Here is a 13,486-nt window from a genome sequence, read left to right as displayed (position 1 = left end):
GTACGTCCATTCAAATTACAAGAACAAATAGGAAATGTCAAAGTATAACGACGACGAGCACAGGGCAGCATCGTATGTGAGGCAAACTCATTATCTCGAGAGCGTTCACTATCTAAGTAAGCTAATATAATACGTATACAGTTAAAAACTAGACGATCCCCAACTCCACCTGCCAGGCTATACGTTTGCTGCTATATGATGACCGCTACATGTATACATTTCGATAGAATAAGCTGTCTACCAGAGCAATTTTTGAACCAGTATCTTTTATTGCCACTATAATCAACTGAAATTGAAAAGTAATTGAGCATGCCCACCAAAAACTGCTTAAACTTGGACAGAATCATCGTTCGTCCTTTCAATTAGGTGGCACCTTGCGTATCGTGCCTTGGGCGTCGCGTGTTAATGTTGTCTGCCGCAGTTATTGCAATAGATCAGACCGCTTGATACCTGATAAGCCAAACAAACCCATAGAAAAATTAAAGACGGTATTCCCCGTTTGTTTTTTTCAAGTAACACCCATCAAAATCATGATGTGGCTGCTTTACTTCAGTTATATAATAATGGACCGTGTTATCTTCGGTGTTTTTATGTTAGGCGCTTGCAATTCATACCGCCTCTACAGGCGACAAGTCAATGTTACCAGTAGACTACTGACGCTGAAAAATTCTACCCCGCTTATTTATTGTTGTTTTTTTCTACTAAAATCATATGACAGTACATTTGATGCGATAGGATCGTATACACTCGATTCGATGATTGGTTTGCCGCGTTGAGGTTACCATTCGCGGACTCAGGGCAGATAAATAGAATTGGCTTAATTTTTTTCTGTTTGTATTGTTAGAAAGATGACCAAACGCGTGCAAATATGTTTCGAAAAACAGAACGAACGATCCATTAGATAATTCCGTCAAAAAATTGTGCTTGGCTTGTTTGTTACTGACGTGGGGCCATTTGAAGCTCTGTTTTTCGTCAGTACCGCCCTTATAGGTGCCATACGCTAACTACGACACGAGAGAACGCCTTCAGCTTAGTAGAAAAAACTAACGAAGCATTGATCGAGGACCGGTGCAGCTATCGATGTTCTGACCCGGGCGTCAAGCCATCGCTGTTGTTCGGCGACAGGGGCTTCTGAGTGGCGAGTCTATCCATTCGTCGCCATCGGGACCGACGAGGTCCTCTATTTATTTAGCCTTCTGTCAGTTCACCACGCTGGTTCAACGTTCATCCGTCCGCCTCTCGACAAGTTCCCGGCCCCCTCTGCCGACGTAACGGAAAATGATCGTCGTCAGTCGCCTCGACGGATGAAGTCATTGGCTGTTTTTTTTCACTGTCTATCTACAACATATCCATCCCCTGACGGTTTTTGCTCGTCGGTCCTATTGCGCGTTCTTTCGGTTTGCCAAATCGCTGTTGGCTGATGAATATGGATGGACTGAAGCGCTCCGGGCCGCTATGATCGGCTACTGCATAGTGCTGCTCCATTACTATTAGTGAATTTGGTTCTATACACCGCCAGCTTTACTCAATGCCCTTTACTCGACTTTTCCATATTTTTTTTCTAACTTCCCTCTGATCACCCCCGTTTCTCTGGCACTCTCGCGCTTTCTCTTGCATCCCCATGTAACTATCGGTACCCGAGCGGTTTATCTAGCTCCAAAAGCGGAGCAGCTAAGCTCCGTCGAGGTTACGCTGCCATCATGGCCGGCATCATCTGGGTTTCCCCTATCCTTATCCGGCGTCGTCATTCGAACGATACGCTTTACGAAGTATCTATCTGTATCTAATAGCATATCGATGCATAGCCTTTTGGCCGATGTCTAGCAGCGCCAGAAGTAAGGTGAGTATTGTAATGGAAATGATGATGCAGCCATTAAGTTGTGTACTCGTATAAGTAGCGGCACGAACGGCGCCAGCGACGGCAGGCGGGGATTTCTGTTTCTTTTTGTCGTTCTAGTCGTCATCTTCGACGGAGATCCCAACGTTTATGACGCTATCCCAGGGGAAGTATGGGATATGCTCTACGATGAACTATTTCGTTGCTGTTTTTTCTGTAGCAATGCGACTAACAACAATAAGACTGCGCTAACGATGCCGCTGATATCGGTAGTGATGAAAAAAATAAGCACAACTACTAGGCTAAGAGTCTATGAGTGGGTTGCAGCGAGCATCGAGGCGACACGACGGCAATACGCTATTCGTTAGTTTCAACAGGACGACTACGCAAACACACGCATAGAGTGATTATAATGTAATCGTGGTAGAGTAAATAGTCTTTGAGACGGCGGCGGTGGTGACATGCTGCTCATCACGTATGGGTTACAACGACCGTTGCTGCTGCAGGAGTCCCACTTTTCTTTTTGCTCATTTACTGTTGTGTTATGTATAAGCGCGGGTTGTGATCTTCCGGTACACTGATGCTTTGCCTTTGCTCCGAAGGCATATACGAGGCCGGCAAGGGGGTCTACTCGAATAGCAATGCTGGCACCCCTTCGACGGCGGTGCCTGTGCTAACTACGTTGCCTTGGGCGCCGCTAGAGGAACTGTCTCAGAGCGCCGTACAATAGCGTCAGAACGTTTTGCTATTGTCTCCTCGCTGCTTTGTTAAAGTAGATCTAGATGAACAGTGAGTATGTGTGTGCGTATGGAATTGGCTCAGTTGATGTAAATGATTCTATCGAATTATAGTTTTGCTTGTCGGTACCGGCGTTCGAATTCGTGTTCGTTATGACGAACAATCGAGTGATCGCAGTTGTGCAAATCTCGTTGTTATCGCTTCTGCCGCGGCACCGCCGTTGTGTTTTTACTGTGTGATGCGAAACCTATAAGACCCCAAATTCCTGATGGTAGACTCCGGTTGGCTGGGATGGCTTCAGCTGTATCTTACGGCAGAACCCCTGTGCCAGAAATGGCTACTACATTTTTGTTGTCGGTAGCCGCGGCACATTTTGTCGTTGTCGGGGTTGAGGTTGTCGCCGATGCTGGGCACCATTGTCGCTACATTTCCTGGTCTTTCTGCTGCTGCAATCGCTACGTTCCTCGTTTTCCCTTGTTGAAAAAAGGGTAGTAGATCACTATCTCGTTGCCGCTAACGACGAGTTTTTCCCACACAGACAGAGTATCTTAGCTAAACCGTTCCAATAACTCAGAACGAAAGCCTTCTCACGAGCTTGTCCAACGCACTTATGATTGACAGGGAATAACGGTTACTTATAGCATAATAACAATATAACAGACGTCGAACGTAGTCGTCTGCTTGCCTGAGCGGCAGGTGATGAGCGCCACAATGAACCTACGCTAGCTAATAGCCGGCTGCGAGGCATCTTTCATAATCTTAGATAATAGCCAGATTGCCCAAGTCCTCAGCGCATCTTAATGAAGACAATGATGCTTCAGGCACTACTACATCTGTGCATAGCGGCTAGTAAGTCAGAATTTTTTTCTTTTGGTTTAAACGAGAAATACATATGATCGACTTATAACTTGCTCAACTTGACAACTGAACAACGCAACTACTATTTTGACAATTTACGAATTAAAATCTAATTCTATTGTCGAATTTCGACCCCGCAGTTACTCGGAAGGCCTCCGCCTGCTTACTGGCACGCTAGGAAAGTTAAACTGAACCAATGGAAAGTAGTTAAAATAAGGTCCTTTTCAGCGTGCACAGAACCTACGCTGTTATTGCATTGATCAAACAGAATGCACACGGGCTTGGCATTTTATTTTGAAAAGAAAGGACAAGAACCGCGCCTGAAAGCCAACAATTCTACGTTCAGATGGACAGTTAAACTCCAGATTCGCGTCGAGTCAAAAATCGGTTGCGATACAAAGTGTTCGCTTGTAGGACAAATTATATAGCAGTCACAAGCCAGTGCTATAAGCAGGAGGCAGGTCGCAAAGATATCTCTATAGAAGCAACGGAAGACTGGGTCCCTGACCCTCGACCCCTCCACCACCAAACTACTAAACGCACTATAAGCGTTCGTGTGCCACTCTTAGCGCGGCCGCTTCTTCGTCTTTCGTTCCCTCTTACTGTTGCCCGTGCTAACGATGCTGTTAGTTTGCCCTATTGAACTGAACTAAACCATAATATTAGTCAATCGAGAACGCCACTCCGCTGACATATGTGGGCCTTCGTCTTATTTGTGCGGACCGGCAGACGCACAGACCGATAGGCGAACACCATCATCATAATACTACAAACGATAATTTGTAAGTGAACTAGATAGGATCTAACACATAGAAATAAGGGTGCGGGAACTAACAGAAGCGAAAAAACTGAACGGTATTTATACAACTGCTACAGGCGACTGTCTTTTTTAACACAGTATGTTTAGGGTGGGACGTGTATCCTGGCCGAAGTCGGAAGCTCAGGGAGTTCGGTTAGGATAAAGCTAGCCATTCGATTGGATGCTATAGTAACTACGCGTAAGACACGTGCGCAGCAGTGGTCTCGATACGCTAAACATGGTGGAGAGCTTTTTTTGCCGCGTAGGAGGTTGAAGCAATGCGACATCTGTTGGCAGAACTAGCAGGACCTGCCGTCGGAATGGCCGGCGTAGTCGTTGTATTACTATTACTGGTTGAACAGCAGGATCGGAGTAATGAGGAGAATATTCAACTGAATGAGCTCGGTTCAATCCGAAACGCACTTGACGCCTAACGTCGATAAGCTACTCGCCTCGAGCGGTAATAACAGCTCACTTCAGATCTGGTTCGGTCTCTTGCCGCTTCGCAGTCGATGCGTTTCGCCGGTTATTCAGTAGCAATTAGTTATCTCCCGCACCTGTCGGCGTAACTGCGTTACTGTGTAACTGTTGCTATAACGACCACTGTCAGATCACTGAACGCGTTCCGCTTGATTTCTACCTGACCGACAACGATGAACACATTTGAAGTATCTCTCTTGCTAAATCTATGCCTCAAAATGAAAATTGTTGTCTGAAACTGCTCTTTGTTGCCCGCTGACGTTCCAGCTCAAACTACGAATAACTCGAAGTCATAATACTGCGTATGAGGATGAAATGCCGGTAACTAAAAGGTAAGTAAGGAACTAAAAGGTAACTACAGTGAGAACGGCCTACCAATGTACCGAAACTGCCAACGTAGCGAAACTAACCATAAGAAGATTAAGAAATTGCTTGTGCTCCCCCTAAGATATCTAAGAACGACACATGTTGTCGCTCACATAACCTATAGAAAGCATGTCGATACAATCAATAGACCCGCGGAAAAACAAACCAATATGCCATAATAATTAAAAATTTATTTTCACATAACCTAACGATCTTCCGTTCTGGTAATCATTTTTTATTCTTTTTTTAGGCAGTTCGCTATTTTAGGCGCATTTTGCGAGCAGTTCTCCAAGATATGGTGGATATTTTTCTAGAGGACGTAGAGCTAATTATTCCAACGAGCTGAGTTCAACTTCGAAATGTCATTGCCACAGAACGCCGATGTTTCAATCGAGCGTTCTATTCCACGTAACTCCCGTATAGTAATTTTGCGAAAAGTAAAAAGCCACCCGGTGCGCTTTTTGCCAGCTTATCAGGGGTGAAATCCGAATAGGATATACATTTATACATATATATCATTTGTTCTATACATAACGGGCATACCGGATGTCGTCAGAGGTGGTCGTAGGACAGAACATAGTCGAAGAAAAAGAAAGGATTTTCATTTCCTGGCGTATCCCGTTTGTCAATGCTTCTCTGTTGTACGCTGAACGTGACAAGCTCTACGCCCGTGATCTACTGTACCTTCCTCTACCTGTCGTTCTCTCCCGCTGATGCCACCACTTCTTGTTCTTGCCTGCGGCCAAGTTGACAGCCACTGCTTTCGGTTGTATCCTGCTTTGTCATCGTCGTCGTCTGATTAAATTAGCGCAGTCTCTTGCGGACACTATTTTCAGCTTGGGCAGGGAAGCGAACCCCACTGAAAATACTCTCTGCGTCCACACAGCAGCGGATCACTGAAGCTGAAGTAGGATTTTTTTATCACGCTGTATCCTACTTTCTTCATTTTTTAGTGCGCTTGTTGAGTTTCAGCTGCAAGTTAGTGCCATCATTAATTTCAGTGATAACACGTTTGGGAAAAAAAACGTCAGGCACGACAGCTTGCTACTTGACAAGTTGGAAGTTCGAGCGCACCTGTAGTTCTCGAATAAATGCAGACGCGTGCGGGAAAATAAATTCATACCAATTTAATGGCCTTATCACTATAACTATTTTTCCTGTTACTATTAAGGTGTTGCCACTCTAAATACAACGGTTATATAGAGGAGTTTGTATGAAACAATTGCTTTCTGCCAATGCGTATCTGAGAGACGGGACCCTGCCGTACGGCTGAAGCAGTTAGCTGAAACCGCTTGATGAAGAGTCATAATATAGAAGTTTAACCTTTATTTCTGGTTTGTGGTAATTTACTTTTAAAGCCTTTTTAAGGTCTTTTTCCCTTGCGATGTTTTTATTTTTCGTTTGATCATGAGCGTCTTGTGCATGTATGGTTTACCGGAAAAGGTTGCAACAAAGCTAAAATTATTACTAAGCATACCCGAGTCTAAAGCGTAGCTCAGAGATCGGATGAACGACGACAATAAAAGTGTCAGAGCTCTCAGTCTTTTCGTCGCTCGTAAGATGCAGCCTAGAGAAATGCTCGTTAACATACATGCTGGGTAATATTTGTTTCATTTGTAATTGTTATCACTCTCACATTTTTATTAGAAGTTGTTTATCTAGTATCAAAGTTTGTTTCAACTAGGTGTCAGCAACACACCGTCGTGCTTTTCCAGCGAAAAGTCTGGCGCTTGATTACGTTCAATCTTAAGCAGACTCGGGGCATGCTTCGAAGAGCCACGCCAAGACTAATTCACACACTACTAATGTGACGATGAGATTTCACATGAAGCATCCCATCACTAGGTACGTCATGATACAGGACTTTTCATATATATTTCAATCGCATTGGGAAAAAGGCTACACCTGCGACCGTCGCAAACCTATCATTTAGCCTATAGAAAAATACGCTGCGCGATAAATTTTTTTGGCACGTATCTTTTTCGTGAGCATCCCACATCCGTTGGCTGGAAGATTATCCACGTAGTTCTATCGTGTTGTCAAATAACCGCACAATGAGCACATTTTTACTGACAACGACCGTTTTAACCGTGATCGATCGCTTCGACGCCACCGTTGCCGCGAATGAATCGAGCACGACGCAGCGACATCACAATAACACAGCAGAAAATAGCAAGAAATTAAGAACAAGTGACCAGCGCGGGGTGGTTCACAGCGGACAAATAGCGTCAGCATCCGTTTGCTCTCTGTCAATAACAAGACAAGAGGGTGAAATTTTGCGATTCGGACGCTTTTGGCAAATCACAATCATTTCGGATTCCCTCGTTGACTACATTCGTTATCAGATAATAGCGACCCTTAGCCCCTTTGCCTGTAACCTTGCCGTTCCTGCAAAATGATGACCGGCAGAAAAAGCCGAACGAGTCAGAATAAGCAACGATAAACAACTAAGTATTATGGAAGAAACAAGTAATCAGTACTAGCAACCGAAACAACGAGAAATAACAACACAACAAATATTATTACATATAAGAATGACAAAACGGTCAAATTGTACGCTGCCTTATTTTTCCTGTTGCACACACATACGTATAGGAAGGGGGGGGGGGGGGGACACAGACGCTTTTCTATCTTTTTGGCCTTCTTAAATTCGCAGAGCTGCTCTTGCTGCTGGTGGTGACGATCCGATCTATACGTAATAGTGATGCCTCCAGATTTTTTCGGCTGGTTCGCGACGGATAATCCGTGCGCTGGCTGGTTTACAGTGAATCCGTCAGAGAAATTGATCGCTTTTTCATCCTGTGGATTCACAGATTTCCCTAACTCGGGCAGTCAGATCTATTCGTCCAGCTCGGCAGCACGGTTTGGAACTCTGTACGTGCATGTATATTGGGGCATGCGTTTCTGCCGTTTCTGTCATATACATACATAGGCACCGCGCCATTTCGGCTACGGTCGGTGACCATATAGCAGTCATCTAGCGTATACACAAACAAATACTCATTGCTTTGTAGTGGTTAGAGGCGGCACTTTAAAATTCCGTGAAAAGGGGTGATTTAACTAGATTCGTGTGGGTAGGAAAGGCTTCAGCGTGTAGGCTCAGTACCCCCAGCCACTGCCGAAAAACTGACCTTCACCATCGTTGAGCGTAGTGCATACGTCTGTCATTCAACGCAAATCTAAATAATAAACAAAAACATCTACAGACGAAAAATGGAACGACGTTGTAGACCTAACACCGACCGCCGGCTGAACGCTTCTAAGTTACTCATCTCGTCGACGCGCGTATACGAGCCCAATTGGCAGCGCGATATTATCTATTTATCACAGTAACGTCGCGTTCGTTTCTTCCCCATAACGAGCGAGTCTATTATGGTCATCAGCCTGTCGAAAATTTCCAGGAACAGCCACAGTGGTACTATTCAGAGCAAAGGAAAAACCAGCAGAAGCTAAAAGCTGCCACAGCTTAAGCGGCTCTCATCTCACCCATACGCTCAACTATAATTGGCAGAAGATTATCTAACATCGCAATAATCATCTAATTAGCTAGACCTTTATAATCGGCATTGCCATTCTCCGCGAATATACACGCAAGCACAGATACCCATGTGCCCACAAGCGGAGCGTGCATGGCCGGCTCTATCCAGCGTGCTGGGGTCGCCCAGTCTGACACCGCAATCGGCAAAGCCCAGCCACCGTTCGGTTTTATCAACTTAACGTAATTACGCGGACACACAAACACCGCATTAGTATTATGCACTGTCTCTTCTAACCATGATACGTAGCGTACTTGATACTCCTCTATACCTCGACATGGTCTAATAACTTAATTATAGTAAGAGTCATAATAACGTTATTACAATCATGGATCATACACACGTTCGCCAACATGCGTTCGCTCGATCGACCGATGGCTGGCGTGAGCCGTTAGAATCAGCTTTAGCCACAACTGCGATCGCTATCAGTCCGTGATCCACCTGCCACATTTATGTGGTGGCACTCGCAGGAGACGGCCTCGTCATCGTATAGAAATCCTGCTTGTCAAATGTTTTGTTCTCTTCTCTATGAAGATAATGATCCTCGCTAGATGAACATCGAGATATCTTTGATTTGCTTAGTCGGAGTCATGCGGCATCAATAACTGCACGGCGGGGAGACATAATCAAACAGTCAAATTGCTTAGCAGTTGTATACAAAAAAAAGGGAAGTAGAAGCCGAGCGAAGCAAAGATTTAATGACGCAAAATAAAGCTGTGCCAAAAACGCCTTTTTCTTACCAAACGCGTAATTGACCACAACCAATAGACGATCCATTAAAATTCTTATGTCTCAATACCATATACACACACGCTTCCCATAGGTAAGCTTTGTGTGCTACAAATTGTCACTTGTTAAGACAAATCACATCTCTCAATCATATCTCGCCCTCTCTCCCACATATGCTTCCTTAAAATCGTCTGATTTTTCATTAAAAATTAAAAATATCGCAGAGCTTTGAGTCTGTTTATTAGAACCCGATGTATATCTGCAAAGAAATGGACACGGTGAATTTGAAGAACACACCAAACAAGCCGACTCGAACCCTGCCCATCACTTGAGCTCGTCGTTGAAGTGTACCTCTTAGCTAGCGTTGCCTTTGCGTCGCTATTTCAGTGGCGGACGCTTCGCTGCATCAAGTGATGTTTATCTGTTGCTTTGTAGCGTGATCGCGCGTCATTTCATGTTGGGTGTCATTGAGCGTATGGCACTTCTGGATAAATGATTACGTCTTTCCTACAATACGTCAGACGGAATGTTCCCGTCCTCGTAGGATAACCCAAGCGTGTCCTGAAAGCTGCAGGGGAACTAGGGAATAAAAAGCGAAAAAAAAAACTGGCGCTACGAAGGGTACGTTCCTATTTATTTTGTAGAATTTGTTTATGGAGTTGTCCATTTACTATACTAGACTGATAGTACTTGAATTGTCATTAGGAAAACATGAGGCTAAGGTCTTATATTTCGTGTTTATGGAATTCATTGAAATCCAAAGGTAACATAACAGGACAACACGCCAGCATAAAGCGATGGTTACACTAAGGCGTCCGACAGGTCCAGGGAATCGCGCCGGTTAGGCTTAACGTATGGTGGGAGGCCGATCACATGATAATCGTTGTCCTAAATAATAGCTATACAGTAAAAAGAGAAAAAGAATAATTTTGATTGACCCCCTTTCGTTGTGCTCGTTACAAATTAAAAAATCATTAGAAACTGCGTAGAGGCGATGGTTATCAATGGGAAGCGTTACTGCGATTTAGTAAATGAAAGTATTCGGTTGTATTCGTGCGCGAAGATGCTAGAAAGCAACTTATACTAACCCAACGCGTTCTATATTTGGCAGATACGTCTGGGCCTCCGAAATACCGAAAAAGGACCGAATATAACCTTGAACATTTCTTCTCAATCACATTACATTAAAAATTACTAGCCTCTCGGACGCCTTTGGTAGAAGATGATTACCCTTTTCGTAGTACCGATGCATGGAGCTAATGGACACAGGAAATAGAAGTTTAAGCCCGTATATATAAAATAACGTATAGATATGGCATCAGTGATATCTAAATGCAATCAATATACTGCTAATTTATCCATAAAAAAAAAGATAGTAACAACTGGACTAAAAAATTCATATAGAAACAAAACGACATCGTTTTAGCACGTTATTTAGACTTGCTTTATTTTCACAATCATAGTAGTTTTCTAAGAGTAGCATATATATGTGCTTAAAATTAAATAATTTTTTGCATAATATTTAAAATTATAGTGCGCTTATTTTGAAAACGGGTACCTGGTATAAAAATACGCGGTAAACACCAGGTCATCGAACTGTTAACAACAAACATGGTCCAAAAAATGCTTCCTCTATGTAACTGAATTCAACATGTTAAACAACAAAACACAAACTTTTAGTTGACACCTATTATGATTTTTCTGTCTAGTAATCACGCATAAGAACACTAATTAAGTGCACGATGCCAGATAAAACATTCGGCTTTATATCTGTAGTTGTAATCTTTTTTTTCCTAATTATATATAGCAATTTGTTTATCGTCTCTAAGATTTTCGATTCTGAATTTATAGCGTAAGCATTCAATTGAGCTATTGTTCCGCTCTATTAGACTTCATTGTTGATGGTGTCGACAGCGATGACCGCGGCAAAACCATAATCACAATCGATCCTTTTGTATGCATGTGGCCAATTTGGCCTTAGCACAATCGTCCCAGCTTCCAGCATGTACCTTTATATTAACCGATGCCATCGCATTTTCGTCCTCGGGCCCTGATAAGCCGCTAGCCTGTGTTACTAGCCACTGTAATTTCTGCTCGATTCGTTTGCTTTTCGGTGCTCAATCTTCAGTCATAGTCTTCTGTGAAGCAGCTGCAGGAACGTGGCAACGTTAATCGAGCATCCACCATGCCATCTTCCATCCGCATCACAGGTTTTACAGCGACAAAAATCAGGATGAGGAGGAAGTTTCAGCTCTCGGTTACTGCTCCGACCGCAGCTACAACAATAATACGATTATTGTGAAAACCAGCTCCCAACTCCCTATTAACAGACGAATGGAACTTCTGCTCAAGCTGCCATCACCAGCCGCTGTGAGACCCAACTCAAGCTGTTGTTCAAGTTAAGAAGCCAAATCGTTGTCGCCATTGTTGTCGCAATCACAATCGTTCATGCTCCTCCCGCCATCGGTTACCTCGTGGACGCTCCACCCTTCGTCAGTTGGCCCCTTATTTTCCCTCTTTACATTTGCATCTGTGACTGTGCATGTTGTCTAACTGACTATATATCCTGCGTCGCACATATTTCCTTGTTGACTGTCTCGTGACGTTGGTCGCCGCGCAGTCTCGTGACTCGTCGTTGGCTTGCCCTGACTAAAACGAGTCGCGACCTGCCCTGAAACGCTGAAGAACGCTTGTGTCATTGTAGCAGGGTTATCTCGTCGTGTTGCCTGTTCTTGTTGTTGTTGTTGTCAAACTGGCGTTACTAACCACACGCGCTGGTTACGCTTGCTTGATAGAGCTCGTCCTGAGCCATCGCCCATGGCTCTTTGAAAGTTAGACAGCTAAACTTCTGTTTATGTGTTAAATCTACATATGAATGAATTCTGCTAGAATAATTTACAACAGCAATACAAATACTCGCATTATATTATAGTAATATTACATTTTTTATGGACTGCCGGCGTCGTTTTAGTTGTCATCAAGGAGCTGGCTCACTGGCAAAATTCATTTTTACAACTTTGCTTTGTTCCGTTGAGATATTCTTGGAAGCAGAGAAAGAAAAGGAAAATATCAGTTGTATATATATATATTATATGACTGATATTTTAATTATTATGATTATATATAGCCTTGGAGGAAAAGGATCTGCGTCTATTATGCATGCCTCACTTCGGTTTTGCGCCATCGGCTAATCGTTTCATTGAGGATACAGACTCATTTGGGCCACACATACATATTTAGCGTTCTTCTGATAATAATATGCGATACATTTACCATATCAGATACGCCAAGTATGCTTGATAGATAAATATCATTACTAATCGAATCGGTCTTCCCCTTTGGCACAAATGAGTGCATACCGCTATAGGCGCTCGTTTCCAGGCTCGTCTATGAGGTGAGCTTCCAGGCTAACGACGCGATGATAATCAATCGCTGGATGATCCAGGGATTCAGCATCGCAAGTATTAAGATATGTGCTTTTCCTTCAGGACCACCCGCGATCTATATTTTGTGCTGTGACAAAGGTGGATATCAGTATTCTAACTAAATAAATCAACACAACTATTTCGTCAACTTAGGAAGGTATCAAATTGATAACTAGTAACTTTGAAACTATGAGTAGTCTTTGTTTATTTAGACTCATCGTATACAAGCACTGATCAGCACGGATGTGCTTCTAGGACTAGCTACTTCCTAAGAAAAATTTAAAACTTACAGAATTGCCAGCATGCACACACTTATCTCGTAGCCAATTGAAAATTAGTTTTTCTGACTCAATGATATGTTGAATTCAGGAACGCATAAGGGGAATTTATAACTCATATGTAATAAAAGGGCGACCAGTCATTTTCAGTTTCTGAAATTGAGACGTTTTTCGAAAAAATGTTTTGGAATAAAATTTTGGCAATAAAATCAATTCTAATATTAATATTAGTATATCTTAACATCATCTATACAATGCAAGAATTTCTTCAAATTTACGTTAATCAAAATTGTCTAAATTTAAATGGCTGACTCTATACTTTTTTCACGAACAATTCGTTTGGTGCGCGTTAATAAGGTGCTCGTTACCCATGTTACCATACCCAATCAGTTCGCAACGATCAAGTTAAGCTTTTTCTTCGAAACATCAGCTCATATATA

At 43.1% G+C, this 13,486-nt stretch overlaps 1 long non-coding RNA gene across 5 annotated transcripts in view; it reads right to left on the bottom strand.

Moving 5' to 3' along the window:
* Positions 1–10,760: 10,760 nt before the first annotated feature.
* LOC111251822 (uncharacterized) overlaps positions 10,761–13,486 on the bottom strand; it is a 20,498-nt gene continuing 17,772 nt past the window's right edge. For all 5 annotated transcript variants that reach the window (XR_015328709.1, XR_015328712.1, XR_015328708.1 and 2 more), the window contains one exon: positions 10,761–12,383. This is a non-coding gene — a long non-coding RNA (uncharacterized LOC111251822). The remainder of the gene's footprint in view (positions 12,384–13,486) is intronic.

Source organism: Varroa destructor, unplaced genomic scaffold, assembly GCF_002443255.2.
Source record: "Varroa destructor unplaced genomic scaffold, Vdes_3.0 BEIS01000005.1, whole genome shotgun sequence".
NCBI lineage: Eukaryota > Metazoa > Arthropoda > Arachnida > Mesostigmata > Varroidae > Varroa > Varroa destructor.
Note: the sequence above shows the minus strand (reverse complement) of the source record. Positions and strands in the feature narration are given on the sequence as shown.